Genomic DNA, 14,650 nt, shown 5'->3' with positions numbered 1-14,650 from the left:
GTGAATCAGTTCAAGAATAATTGGGGTTTGGTCCTTTTGAACTAGATTTTGGACAAACTGTGCGTGTACCATTGAAGCTATCAAAAATTACTAGATTCAAGTTAAAGTTTAAGGATTAATATTCTTGACTATGTCTCTGTTTTTAAATATAAGTTGTCAAAGGCTTGTGAAGTAACAAAACTAATCCTCTCACTGCTCATGCAAAATTAACATTAAGGCATGATAGAACTACCAGGGAACGTAGTTTTTAGCCTGGTGATTGAGTTCTAGCTCTTTTGCCCATACCTCAAAATCCTCTCCAGGCTTGGTATTATGGTATTTATACCAATGAAAATTGGGACTATAGGTATCTCAGCTCATTCAAGACTAATCCTCCATCAACACATTCAGAAACCTGGAATTCACTTGCAACACTCTGTAAGTTTGCATATGCGATGGAACGTTTAGGATTATTTAGGATTTAATTCACACTACTTTAAGTTTCTATAAAGTTTACATTTTGTATTCTAGGGAAAAAATAATCATTGAATTTTACTAAACTTATTGGCTTTTTTTCTACTACTTAGTTTAAGACCATGAAGCCATAACAAAATATGTATGTTCATCGATACATATATCATATGTTTGGCATATGGCATGCATTAATTTGACACAACATCATCAACCACATCGTCATCATCATCATCATCATCATCATCATTCATGAAAATAGAACCCTTAATTACATACTGGACCTATTTAACAACAGCAAATACATGTCTGACCATTATTATTTCCCGTACGTACAGATGAGCACAGTTATCAAACTATGTGAATTATACGATTAGAGAAACGTCAAAGAAAGTACAAGAAGCAGGCGAATGAAAAAGATGAGACACTTGTGTATAGCTAACTGTTATCAATAATATTCTTCGTGATATTTGAGTGGTATTGAAATGAATAGAAAAATAAAAGTAGTATAATTTACATATAATTTTTAATTTGGAATCTACTCTTGAGACGAATTATTCTGATATCACGTAACTGTACTACATGTACAGAAAGTACATTTGCTTCAAACGAGTTTATGACGGATATATTTCATCTCTTGGGCGACAATTCGGTATTTGCACGAGCTGGAAAGCTACAAGTAAAAATACTTACGTTTTTCACCCATTACAATATATCAATTATTCACTCGTAGCAAGCAAATTTTCTTTCAATTTTATGTTCAGATGTATTTGTTAGCAATATGTGTAACAGACTGAGGAAGCAAATGTTTTACTGGATCCCGCGCAATGTCAGTGGTTTACCTTTCATGCTCTGCTGTGTTTTGTAAATAGTCGCAAAGAAACGATAAGCACAAACAGTGGCATTGTCAACTAGGCTGATGTAGCTTCAAGATAAATCATGTGTGATTTCAAAACAATGGCTGCTAGTTCACAAAGGCAAAGTTAAAGATTGCTTTAAATAAATACTATCTGATTAAGAGGATGTCTATGTGAATACTATTGTTACATGTGTTAGTTCAATTCATATAATGTAACATAGCGTCATATATAAATACTCTTTGTCTTTCCCGGTATAAATTAATTCAACAAATCGTCATAGATAGCTCCTGCTTTGGGATGGCCGCGTTTTGAAGAATAGAAAATATTTATTGGCGTGATAACAACGTACAGCTATATAATTAAAACCTTGTATCGACAAATAACGTACATTTTTTTAGACATATAAATGAAAATAGTTTCTTGAGTTTGATCAAATTTAAGAAGAACTGCAGCTAATGATACTAGGGACATTACACCTCAGATCCCTACTGCATATCTATTCAAAGTTTCGATACTTATGTGTCGACAAAACTGTAGAGGTCTTCAAATCGACACGGTATAGTAACTTGCATTACCAACTATTCAGATTTAGCTTCAAGATAAACCGTATGTGATTACGAAACAGTCGCTATAAGTTTACAAAGTTCACAAAGGCAAAGTTCAAGCTTGCTTGAAATAAATATTATATGATTAAGAATACGTACCTGTCAAGGCTACTGCACAAACTGGTATATATCTTACTTCAGTTGATTTAATCTAACAGTCTCAGATGTTATTGTTCCTTTTCTTGACAGGTATTATTTATTGTAAATATTTGGACTGATCGTTTCTTCTTTGGGGAGGCAGTGATTTGTATAAAATAGAAAACTTTTAACATTTATCGGCGTGATAACAACATTCAGTGATGTACTTATAACCCTGTATCAACGAATAACGTAAATTTAACACCTTCGAAACGATAATATACTTTGTGAACTTTTGTATGAGAGAGAGAGGATGGAACTGTACTTTATTCAGAAATTAAATTGTTGTCATCCTTTCGTAAAGGAATAAGATGGTTGGAGAAATCCTTACTTATTGTTGAATGCATTAGTTTCACATACGTTATAATCAAGACAGCTGAGTAAATTATCGCTTATACCAATACTATTATTAATAATAATTATCGCTGACGATGATGGTGGTGATGATGATGATGATGATGATGATGATGATGATAATAATTGACCATTAAACAAATTTTATGTTCCATAAATCATTCAGCTGCAGTGATAAGTCGTTATTTGTGTTCAGATAAATTTATTAGTCGTTAACCTTTTTACAGCTATTCATTGTGTTCTACAAATATCGTCCTCACCATGAACAATGGAACTGAAAGCATTGGGATACCCAAGCTGGATCGAAAACTATATTTCTTCAACATTTATACAATAGTGAATATCACCAGAGTCATCAAGACACTTCGTTGCATTGTAAAACTATATTCAAACAATTTCTAGAATGGCATTCCTAATATTGATTAAATAGTTCTTACACACACTGTTTGTTCTCTTGTCAAAGACCTGCATAATTTGTAGATGTGCTCTGAGTTAACGACGCTATTTGCATCTACATGTACCCTTTTATCAATAGTTGTAACAGTATTATAGACTTTCAGGTTGAATTTTTTTGACTGTTTGGACGCTGTTTACCTGAAATCCTCTCAAAATCTGTGTCTACATTCCTGTGGGATTCAACCTGCACATTGATTTGTGTCAATAGGTGTAATGTAATGCTAACCAGATACAAAGCTAATGAGTAAACAGTGTCTGTCGGGATTTTGTTCGTGTGGCACGTTACTATCATGATCCGGCCACATAGTAGACAAAGTGAAGCACAGAAAAAAAGGTATTAATAGGTATCGATTATTAACACTATTATTATGTATATATCATGGCTGTATGCCGTAAGAATGTATTCCTGATCTGACTCTGTTGACTTTTATAGTGCACACGACCTGTATGTTATATTCACCACCAGTTGGAACCATGTTCATGATGACTGGGTTTTTTTTTCTGTAAACATGTTGGGTTTTGTACACCTGGGGTCAATATTCATTTACTATTCTCCAAGAAATAAATATATGAAATTTGCTTGTCTTGAGTGAATAACGGATATGTTTCATCGAATGGGTGAAAATATTATAGTATTTCACCCACGAGACGAAATTTCTCCGTTATTCATTCAGAATATGCAATTTGTTTTATTTTATGGTTAAAAGGTAGTGCCTGGCTTAAGTGTACAGCAGGCTGAAATATCAGATTTCTTAAGGTAATGATTGCTGTTATGGCATTTATTTTCTGCAGTAATTTTATTAAAAAAAGGGTAGTAACATAATTCTCTTTCCTAGTACACTACAGGAAAACCACATTAAAATATTGAAATATTATTCTGTGTTCTAGTTTGTTATGTTTATCACTAGACCAAGCGATGGGACAACGTGGAAGAAATTCTTTGGTCATAATGTTATCGAGGTCTATTGACTGCAGTGAAAAAACAAATTGAAAAATCACACTTACAAAATAATATTTAATATATAAAGTTTCAATTATGTAATTAACACAAGCCCATAACATTACATGATATATGGAAAGACATGTTGTTTTATATCCATGAGAAAATGCAGCAAAATACAAAAACTGCCACTTTAAGTGTATAGTTTCACAAGCTTGACCATTGAAAACGAGTGGGTCGAGTTTCGTCAAGTTTAGGAGATAGCATCTTGTGGGATTGCTTCTAAATGATACTAGACGTTTTGAGCTGTATGGTGACATTTTCGAAAACATTTCCATTGTCAATATCCTTGTCCAATTCGTTAGCACACTCAGGTTGCAACACGCAACATATCAGTTACACTGTTAATATCTCACTTTGTATGGTGTAATTCTGCCATGCATGATATCATATTTTTCACAGCAGAGGCATTTGCAATCAGATTGACAACAATAGCACAGTCAATATTCCAATGGAACAAGAACAAGTAAAACTTAAACACATGGATGTTGACATAATTTGAAAGATAGGATATAACTTACGAAAAACGGAACACAGATTAATCTGTAATAAACTCATTACTTTACAACCTAGTTTGCTTTTCCATTCCAGAGAAAACGGAAAGAGCTACAAAAACAACAAGTAGATGATTACAACTTGACGAAATTGCGATAAAATAATTTATACATGTATCATTCGTTTAAAAAAGTTATATTAAATTCCAACTTTCTCAGAACTCAATATTTTTTTAACTTTGTGTTCATCTGGTCTGGTATGGAATTGCTTGGGTAGTATATGCTTCATCTGTTCTCTGTAATTACTACATCCAAGGCGATAATGAACATTATCGTCAATGCAGTTTTGCAAGCAATGTTTGTACAATCGTTCATGACTAGGCTCATTTTCCCATCCTTACCTCTCTATAGGTAAACAATGTTTACATATTCTAAATTGAATTGTATTTGTTTTGTATCTTTATAAGTTTTTGACAAATAATATTCTAATTTGAATTCCATTTTAAATACTATATACCTATCAGCTTTTGTTGAGTTCGTAATGAATGATTCCCATGTCTGTACAAACGAATCATGAAGTCTTTCTTCAAGGACTATATCTAATCAGATTTAACGGGGATGTTTTGGTTATCCCAAATAAATTGAAGCACAGTTTCCAATAAGATGTTATGAACCGTTTTTATTTGTTTACTTTTGCCTAGACCATTATTATAATCCTGCAATAACTTTAGATACATTATATAAGGTAGTTTAATTTGTTTAAATGAGAATAACTCAATAGCCAAGTATTCTTCTTTCTATTTGTAAATGTACATGGGTTCTGCCAAGCTCGCCATAAAGCGTATATATGGCTTTGGAATTTTGTAACTTTCAGCATCTCATCTACGCTATAATCATTCCTAAATAGTTATAATTTCTGAAAAGTTTAAGTTCCTAGTTTCCTGCTTGAACTTCACATTTTGTCTATTTCTAATTTCCAAAAAATTATAAATTTCGTTTTGCTTGTGTTAAAGACAAGTTTATATGTTTTGCTGTAATCAAAGAATACGTCAAATTAGTTTGCATATTCCTTGGATTATCAAAATTTACTACTGTGTAGAAAGTAAAACAAATAGTTCTAAATATCTTACTATATCTCTGTCAAGCAAATCAGCTGCAATACCAGTACAGTTCGAACCCAAAACTTGATTCTCTCTCTCTCTCTCTCTCTCTCTCTCTCTCTCTCTCTCTCTATATATATATATATATATATATATATATATATATATATATATATATATATATATATATATATATATATATATATATATATGTGTGTGTGTGTGTGTGTGTGTGTGTGTGTGTTTAATCAATCCTGTAGTCCAGGTTTCTGGAACAACACTTTTATTTAAAACCAGTTTAATAAAGCTTACAAAAACAGGAAGATGTTCTCCTGTACATGTCATGCATTCGTTTTAAATGTACTCTTTACCAGGCAACTTATTAGAATACTAATTTCTCAGTACTTTGATATTTCCTCTGGTTCATGTCGTACTTCATAATGTTTTATATTACATGGTTCCTCCTTTTCCGTTGTCTCGTCATCATTCTCATGGGATGAGTGTATATTCCTAAAATAATCTTCAAAGGTATTCATTTTGATTGGTATATCATCCTTTGCTTTAGTCAAATTGTTTATTATTGACCGGCGTTGTTCTGGATTGCAAATTTGTAAGTTTATCTTCGGTTATCTTGTTATGCAGGTTTGCTACTTTTCTGATTGTTTTGTAGTTTCTCTGATCAGAGTGCATGGCATTCTGACATTTTTAGGTATTGTTAGTCGTAAGTGATTTTGTTTTCAATAGCATTTTATTATTTCTAGCTAGCATACGTTCTCTTCCAAAATGGGTGAATGTTGTTAAATACACACCGCCTTGTATTCGAAAACTGTACATAAATAACAAGCGAGTGAAAGTGTATTAGTAGAATATGTCAGCTAATATACTTGTGATTTTTTTAAAATAATTAACAATTTCAGCATGCACTTTTTGCAGAACAATTTGTTTGTTTTTTTTTTTTTAAAATAAGTATTATGTACATAAATGAACGTTATGGCAACTTAGGCCAACAAAAAAAAAAAACACTTGTGTTTCCGGTCGGCCGACCGTCCTTATTGTCCAGGTGCCGACCCGAGCACTTTTTCCCCCGAAAAAAATAAAAAAATTAAAAATTTAAACATTCCGAAATTGATTTGTGCATCGGACTGGACCTGTTTTGCCCAGTACTTGAAGCACTAAGTACGTTATATTTACAATACATTATAATCTAAAAATTACTACCTACCCTAATTTTTAAACCAGTGCAATAGGAAACATATTTTGTGGCCTTATCAGAGAGAAAGACAGACAGGCAGACAGAGTTTATCGACAGCTTACCATGATGGTTATTCTTCTGATTTCCTCTAAATGATAGCTTTCTGGTTGACTGGATTCGAATTAATTCTGAGAACAGACCGACTCGGAAGCGTTATTAATAGTTACACTATTGTTGCTAAGACCCGCCCATAGTCATTTGCACTGTCAACGTTGAAGACATTGCCCTTGCATAAGATCATCTTTGTCAGTGCCGAATTAAACCCTGTGGCGGCCCTCAGGCCCTTAGGCAATCGAAATCTTGCGACCCCCTCGCAAATTATCTCCTAATACGTTTTATCAATATTATTTTGATCCGTTGTCGCGGGGCTGGGGGGCCTACTCTGCCTATATCGTAATCCGGCACTGATCTTTATATTGCATTTTGTGAGATAATGCCAGTTTTGTACCTTCATCTTCTTCACAAAGTTAAAAGCTGGCGGTTATATTGTCAAAATTAAAGAAATAAGGAGGTGCTAAGAAAGGTTGATTGACATCATGGAAACAATAAATATCACACCGTAAATCCGTACGCCTTACAGTTTTAGGGCCAACCTACATCATTAAAATCAATCGATGTGACTTAAATGAAGCTGTAGAGCGTTTATAAAGTGCAATATAGGCAAGGGCGTCTGCAGGAATATTTCTGTGGGGGAGGGAGGAGCAAAGGGGTGGTTGGGTGGGTAGGGTGGTCAAAGTCATTTCTTCAGGAAGGGGAATCAAAACCAAGATTGGTATAATCTAATTTGAATCTATATAAATGCAAAGTTCTTGCTAGCTTTAAGTAAACAGTATCTAACTAAATGATTCTACTTGTGAATGCTACTCAACAACCTCTACCTGCAGGTATCATTGAAATAATAAAGTTGCTATTTCGCATGATTTATTATTTAAGCCGTGTTAAAGGACTTTTTAGTTTTTAGCATTTCTGCTTTGGAAAGGCCCTAGATACACATATTTGAACGGCGTGATATAAATATGTAAGTGTATAAATAAAACATTTTAATCTCGAACAAACTCCATTCTTACCGCGCATACAAATGTATGAGCACCAGAAAGTTCAGAATATTCTGATATGCTGAGACATTTCAAGACTTTCTGATAGACACAGCAAGACCAAAAGACTCGTAGTATTTTCACTCATTTTCATGTCCTACTGGGCTGTTAGTAAACATTACTTCAGTCAGCGTCTAGGCACGGAAATTGCCCAAGCAAGGTTGTTAGTAAACACAAGTTGAGTCAGCGTCACGACTCGGAAAGTACCCATGCACTTGTCTTGACCACTAAGCGCTGTAGTTGTGGGAGCGGCGGCCTGCAGAAAAACAGGCAGCATAAGGTCATATAACTTTATGCTAAAATCATAAAATATAAATAAAGAAAGTGTTCAACTTTTACGAAGTTAAGAAATGTGCAGATAACTTTTCTAACAAAAGACAATTAACTTTGATAACTTTTTAATGATTCATTTCAATGTCATTTGTTTTCATATGCATTTGTAACATTTATTCTGGAGCCTAAATAAATCAAAATGCTAATTGAATTTAATTACAAATAACAAGAATCAGCGAGAAACAATATGATGATTCAGAATATGTTATGGATATATACAAAACATTAAATCATACCAATTTCAATTGCAATTTCATGTTGTTTGTTTTTATAATATTGTCGTTGTAGACGTTATTATGTTTAATATTTTAAAGCGCTTAGAGCTTCGCAAGATTAGGGCCTGTAGCAAGTCTATATTATGTTTAGCATGATCCTTATTCTTATTATTATTATTTACATTAACAAAGCGAATGTTACCGATCATCGCGATAAGCTGTCTCTTTCCGTATTTGTTACGTTATCATCAATTAGTGTGTGTGTGTGTGTGTGTGTGTGTGTGTGTTAAAATAGCACATGATGAATTTGCAAAAACACAAAAACAAGCACTGTGACATAGTAGTTATTTGCATTATTATAAAGTTGCTGACAGATTTAGTCATGTGAATATTATTGTTAATAAACAGATATATCCTGCAAATAAAGTACACATTGTAATATAACCCCTGCTTTAAAATATCTGAAGAAACAATCAATTATACAGGAGATAAAAGTATAAAATCTAATGCAAGGCTCAATAAAAATGGAACGAACTAATCTTGACTGTGTTGTGTTAGTATACGGTTCAGATAGTTTTCGTAACATTCTGTTATTGCTATACAAGCAATACTAGTGAATGTACTACCAATTCGGACTGACGCTAGCATTTGATTTTGTTACGTCTGGACAAATTGCACGTTTCAGTGCATTTACACTCTATAGCCTATTTTTGAAATTAGCTAAAATAATTATGCCACGTTGAGTGTGGACTGCTGTTCCATGTAGAATTCGCGTTTTGTTATTGTTTTTGCAGTGAAAATAACCGTAAAATGCCGTTAGTACCTTGACATACAGCGGTCGCTTAACAGCATCTTTTAGCATAAGCATTCGTCACTTGTTTTGATCAATCGAATCCTTTAAAATCCTGCTATATCTGCTACGTGCGGCAATGGTTTCAACGACTTGCTAGATTCATATTTGAAAATGTTAGCCTCTGTTATGCTCGATCAGGTAAGATAGTTGTAAAATGCCCGTTTTATTACTCATGTAGTGGTTTTCAATCACAGATGCAGCTACACATGTCGCTCTTTTCTAACACAGAAGCAGATACATAGGTAGCGCTTTTCCACCACAGATGCAGATGCACATATAGCGCTTTTCTACTACATATGCTGATATACATGTAGCGCATTTCTATTAGGATACAGATATGTTGCACTTTTTAAAAACAGATAAGAAAGATACAATGGATCATGCCTACACAAATAGTCCTTGATTCAATGTCAATGACACGGTTATCCCGATGAAATTAGACGCAGATGCTGAATTCTATAGACGTAGACGCCGAATTCTAGACTTAATTTTCTCACTATCAGCAACAAAAGGATAACCTAAAGGTTAGAATGAAGCAACGTTAAACATTATACATATGGGAGGTGGGGGTGGGAGTGGGGTTCCAATAAGAGGTCAATGTTTGCTGGAACAAAAACGCAAACTATGTTTTGTATGAGACTCAAATACCATAAGTAATAGCAATATCAGACATATTATTGGACGTGGTACTTGTGATACATTTAAATTTGTTACACTTGTACTTACTGTGGATGAAGCATGATAAATTCAACTGAGATTTTTATTTTCTAGGAATGTGACAATTCGTTTGATAGTTTTCGATGTTTAACTAATAAGATTAATATCAAGCTGAACCAGTTATTGAAACATTCAGAGAAGTTCCTTTTGCACTTCATGATGCCCTGAAAGCAGAGCTTAAGAAAATTGAAGCTCTTACTGTAGTCAAGAAAGCGGAAGAGCCTTCTGAATTGGCCAACTTGTTGGTAATTGTACACAAGCCAAACAAATATTAAGGATTTGCTTTGATCCAAGGAATCCGAATAAAGTTATAAAAAGCAGATATTTCAAACTTCAAACACGTCAAGAAATGATGTCAGATTTTGTCCGAGTAGAAGTGTTTGCTAAGTTAGATGCTTTAATGGGTTTTACCAGATTTAACTTAATGAGAAAAGTTCTACACTGTGCACATTTAAGAAACCTTTAGGCAGATATCGTCGTTTACGACTACCTTTTGGAATATCAAGTGTCAAGGAAATTTAAAATAGATCAATTAATAAACTATTTGAAAATATGGAAGGAAGTGATACGTCAATCGATGATATCATTACATGTGGGAAAGACAAAATGATGCATGAGTAATGCCTAAGACAAGTATTGGACAAAGTCAGAAAGTTCCAAACAAAAGGAACAAAAAGTAATGTGCATAGTCAGTGTCCCAGAACTCAGACTGTTAGGTGATGTCGTATCAAAAGATTACATGATGCAAGATCAACGAAAAATAAAAGATATACAAGGTATACAAGATATGGAGAGCAACACGCAAAAAAGACTTGCAAAGATTTCGTGCGATGATCAACTACCTGACAAGATATTTGCATGACCTATCAATTCGTACAGAAATATTGTGAACTCGTTTGGACAAGAAAAATCAGTGGAATAGGACTCCAAATCTTTCTAAGATTTTAAGAATCTAATACTTAGTGAACCAGTAATCGAATTTTGTTATTGAAAGTAAATAATAATTTCGACAGAAGCATGTAAGAAAAGGAGTTGCTGCTAAACAGTTTCAGAAACATGGTAATAAATGTCTGCCAGATGTTTATGTTTCTAGAACTGTTGCTGACAAAGAAATTCTGTATGCCATCATTGAAAGGGAAGCACTTGCATTTACTTTTGCATGTGAAAGAGTAGTATTTAAAGTAAGAAAGACCACCTAATCATATTAGATGCATATTTAAGCTACCAAGAAGTTGTAAGCCTTCTAAAGTCAATCTACTTCAGAAGTTAATACTGCTATGAAACGTGTCTGTCACAAGATATGGTACACCTGAAGATGAACTGAGCAATAATGGTCCATGTAACAGTGACCTGATATTAAACAGTTTCCAAAAGATTGGGATTTTAGACAAATAACAAATAGACCGGGATATCCAACATCAGGTGGTTCAGCTGACAAAACGGTACACATTGTGGAATAAATAATTGACAAATGCAAACAAAGTGGAGAAGATCCGCATCATGGACTTTAAGCTTATAGATCTAATCCCTAGAAAATGCATTGCCCCAGCACAGACACTAATATGAAGAAATCTAAAAACTAATCTACTTACAAATCCAAAGATATTGCAAGTTTTAAAAAATCACGGATATGCAGTGAAAACGAATGTAAAGGGAAACTCAAAACTCCCCAGTGACGGTAAGCAGAAAAACTTTGAAACAGTTTAGTCCAGGAACTACTATCAAGGTAATGCTATTACTGAAGTCTCACCAAGGTCTTACATAGTAAAACCAAGTCGAGGTGATTACCGAAGAAATTAGAAATACCTGCTGTTTGTGCCAAATAAAATGTCAAACACATCGGAAAATGGAAATCGGTATGACTCATTAAGTAGTGACGAAGTGTACTTTGAATCAAATCCGTCAAATTTATCAGTGAATTGCAACGAAATGAATTTACAACGCAGAACCCGAAGTAGACGAATTATACGGAAACTAGAAATAAAATGATAGAAGAGTTTTGAAGATCATGACACTAATATTAATAGTTTGATTCTGATAGAATAGTGTAGAAACAAGATACTGATTTAAAACTGGGTAAAAGATTTCAATTCTAAAGGACTTTAAGATCTATGATAGTAAGAAGTTTTATTTTATTCTTTCCTAGATAAACGGGAACTTTAAATTCCATAAATCATGGTTACGAGTATCTGGATATAAAATGCAAATTATACTCTCTCTCTCTATATATATATATATATTAATAAATAGCGATAAATGGTTATTGTAATATTTGCTTATTTGAGGTATAGAAAATATATACATACATATAAAAAAGGTAAGAAATTAGAAGATAAACATACAGATCACATATACTAATATAATCTTTACAACTGTTATCGAGGTTATCAGAACTCAATTTATATAATAAAAATATGGTGTGCATAACGCTTGCTATCAAGTATTTTATAAATAATTAATCAAATTTATGGAAAATTAATATACAAATCCAATTTCGTTTTTAATGAATTAGTAAACTTATTTTTACGTTATTAGATTATACTTTTACCAGTTAAGATTTTCTGCAAAGTAAAATAATATGAAATATTCATATCTAATTGTAAACAGGGGACATAATTCAGAAAAGAAAAAAAAACTAAATGTCATATAGTGTTTTTTGAATTTAGACCTTTTGAATATACCGTATTAAGACGGTGAATCCAATAGGTTTCCTTTAGTAGACGTTCCATTTCAGAATCAGCTTTAACAATAGGTTGGAAGGAGAAATCTTGCAATGTATGGGAATTTTTGTTAAAATATGCGGCAACATGAGATGAAAATGATTGATCGATATAATTTTTTATATCTGATCTATGTTGGTTCATACGTTTAGATATTTGTTGACTGGTTTGTCCAACATATTGGATGCCACATTTTTTGCATGTTATCAAATAAATAACATTTGATGTTGCACAATTAATGTCACAACGCATATTAAAAGTTTCTTTCGTATTATTACTATTGAAAGAAGTATTTTCATTAATAAATGAACAGTGTGAACATCTAGGTCTATTACATTTAGTTGATGATCCTTTTTTATATGATGGTTTTTTTAATTTGGAATTAGTTAGGAAATCTTTAAGATTTTTAGTCCTTTTATAAGCAAGTGTGGGTTTGCTTTCGTGTAGCGATTTAACACTTGCTTTACATGATAAGTTTAATAAATCCCAATATTTATTGATAATCTTACCTATATTAGGCAAACTTAGATCATATTCAATAACAAAAGGAATGATATCTTCATTTCTATTTTTGATTTTATATTGTAAAGATTCAAGCTGTGTAAGAGAAGATTCTATTTGGAAAGCAGTATTAATGATGTCAATAGGGTAATTTCTATTTAAAAAATGCTGACCTAGCTCTGTCAAAGATGATTTAAAAACAGCATCATCCGAAATAATTCTTCTGTATCTTTTTGCTTGACTATATGGTATCCCATTTTTACATGATCTAGGATGGCATGAAGAATATTCAACATATTGATGAATATTCGTGTTTTTAACATGAACCATGGTAGTAATTTCATTATTTTCATTTTTCATGATATCAACGTCCAAGAATGAAACTTTAGTTTTAGAGACATTGAATGTAAATTTTATTGTTGGATGTAATTTGTTTAAATTGTCTATAAAGTAATAAAGGTCTTCTAATAAATAACTCCAAATCATAAAGATATCGTCTAAAAACGATATCTACGTGATGGTGTTGTTTATTTATATATATATATATATATATATATATATATATATATATATATATATATATATATATATATATATACGGTATATCTTACTTCTGCCTCACTGATCTGTTTCGTGTTAAAATAGACAATAACAATTTACACCATAGCTGGAGCTCCTACATATATCAAATTACCGAAACATATATTGCAGTGCAGCTTAACAAGTGAGGGATCTTAGGGGCAGTTTTCGTGATGTAAACACCTATCTAATATAATCTTTAGTTATTAAACTCTAGTCTTTAAAACAGACTTATAGAAATCAGTACAAATGGGATTATTAAATTTCACATAATATAATATAACTGGCATTCCATTTTAGTTTAGTCAATCTTCTCAAGTGCACTGAACACTTCTTAGTTAATTCTTTGAAGCGGTTCTAGCTGGCGCTCAAGTATAATTTTATGTATGCATGCATGACATAATTATCTGGTAAGATAATCAGCTCAGCGGGAGGGACGTTAGAGTTCGTTATTATATAACCGTAAGAATTGTGTTACTGCCATGGCTGTACCATTGACGACGACATTGACAAGAGATTGGTTAATGTTTATAATCCGGACCAAGGTATAATATGTACTCAATGGTTAGAGTTCACTTCATTTTTGGCGTCACTAAAATTTCAGCAGAATTGGCCCACTGTTTAGGATAACTCGGTCTTAAATTTTTTTCCACACAGGAGTCTCACGATTTTGTCTCGTAGCGAACGCTGCATTTATGACGCGTAATTGGCATATCCTGTTATTGCCGGATTAACATAGAAATAAATCAGACGCCATCGTGTGTGTGTGTGTGTGTGTGTGTGTGTGTGTGTGTGGAGAGAGAGAGAGAGAATGTAAGTGCGATTAAGTTCACTGCATTTACAGTCGCAACAAGAGGACTGAGTCGTGGAGGACAGTGGCTGTAACCTTGGTCAGTAACCTACAAAACCGACATTCTCACGCTGCTGTG

General features: G+C 33.0%; 1 protein-coding gene across 1 annotated transcript in view; it reads right to left on the bottom strand.

Moving 5' to 3' along the window:
- The window catches only part of LOC149801984 (hillarin-like), a 34,891-nt gene extending 28,008 nt beyond the window's left edge, over nucleotides 1–6,883 (bottom strand). The window contains exon 1 of the mRNA XM_089956875.1: nucleotides 6,772–6,883. The gene's annotated coding sequence lies outside the window, so the exon portion shown is untranslated. The remainder of the gene's footprint in view (nucleotides 1–6,771) is intronic.
- Between the last annotated feature and the right edge of the window lie 7,767 nt (nucleotides 6,884–14,650).

This window comes from Sinohyriopsis cumingii, chromosome 4 (genome assembly GCF_028554795.1).
Source record: "Sinohyriopsis cumingii isolate HCF-2022 chromosome 4, ASM2855479v2, whole genome shotgun sequence".
NCBI lineage: Eukaryota > Metazoa > Mollusca > Bivalvia > Unionida > Unionidae > Sinohyriopsis > Sinohyriopsis cumingii.
The sequence above is the reverse complement of the archived record's forward strand: the minus strand, read 5'-3'. Positions and strand labels throughout refer to the sequence as shown.